Here is a 1,159-nt window from a genome sequence, read left to right as displayed (position 1 = left end):
CTGGATCTCTGCTTTATAGAAAGCACTGTACCTATAAAAAGGCAGACAAAGACACACATTCCTTAAGACAGCGCAATTCATTGTGTGGGCACTACATCTGAAATCGTACTTTGAATAACAGAACCAAAATTGTCTGCATCAATACTTTATTTCTTTCTTTGAAACATCTGACGGGTCACATCAGTCTTTTCTTTTTATGGCCTCAATCCATTTTCTTACTTTGTGTTAAATAAGATAAGATATACTTTATTGTCCCCAAAGGGAAATTTGTTTTGGACTCTGTCTGTTCCGTAGTTTTACAAAGACAACACAAAATACAGGAAATAAGCATCTTTCAACACAAGCTCTCATGCAACACAAACATGCTTCCATATACATTAGACAGGTACCTATATAGTAAGCACATCAAATACTCTTTTCATTGGCACTTTGTAATTGAACAACCCCGTCGGCTGCATACGTGCAGCACTGCTCTTACACAATAAGAAATTGCACAACTAACATATTGCCCAACCTCAAAAGCCTGCGTGTTGCTCAAATGACACAATGCACAGAAATAATGCACAAATCAAATATTGATTTAGGTCAATGTTTTCAAATTTCATTAGTTGATCATTACAAATTTGTGTTTCCTTTGTTATACCTGTTGCTCAGCAGTGACCCCAACACCATCATACTATCCTCCAGCATGGTGAGGATCTCTACTGTATCTGCCCCTTCAGCATCAGTTCTCCTCTATCCTTAAAAGTCATCAAGCTCAGGATCTGGCTGGACCACACTTCTTTCACTTGAGACAACTTGGCTTCAATATCCTTCTCCTTCACAGATGATATGCAGATGTACTACAAATGCAAAAAGCCAAGTTTAGGAGGTTGAACAACACAATAAGTGAACATATTGTAACTAGAGATTAGGGAAGGTTGCAACCCCAACATCCAAACTGCCCGCAAACTCAAAATCGTCCTTGTACTTCAACAGAGGTGCTTTCAAGATGTTCTGCAGTGTAAAGGTATTGGACTCCACCTCAAACTGGTGCGCAGTCAGGTCTGTAATTCGGTCCCAGTGTCTCCTCATCATAGACTTGCTTGACATCAATGCAATGCTTGCAATGCTCTTATGCTCTTACACTGTTATATATAATACCTCAAAGGTCACTGGA

General features: G+C 39.3%; 1 protein-coding gene across 1 annotated transcript in view; it reads left to right on the top strand.

Moving 5' to 3' along the window:
- LOC116689570 (Golgi-associated plant pathogenesis-related protein 1) overlaps positions 1 to 1,159 on the top strand; it is a 39,513-nt gene that overhangs the window by 33,309 nt on the left and 5,045 nt on the right. Inside the window, exon 7 of the mRNA XM_032516119.1 lies at positions 1,041 to 1,044. The gene's annotated coding sequence lies outside the window, so the exon portion shown is untranslated. The remainder of the gene's footprint in view (positions 1 to 1,040; positions 1,045 to 1,159) is intronic.

Source organism: Etheostoma spectabile, chromosome 5, assembly GCF_008692095.1.
Source record: "Etheostoma spectabile isolate EspeVRDwgs_2016 chromosome 5, UIUC_Espe_1.0, whole genome shotgun sequence".
In the NCBI taxonomy this organism is placed as follows: Eukaryota; Metazoa; Chordata; class Actinopteri; order Perciformes; family Percidae; genus Etheostoma; species Etheostoma spectabile.
The sequence above is the reverse complement of the archived record's forward strand: the minus strand, read 5'-3'. Positions and strand labels throughout refer to the sequence as shown.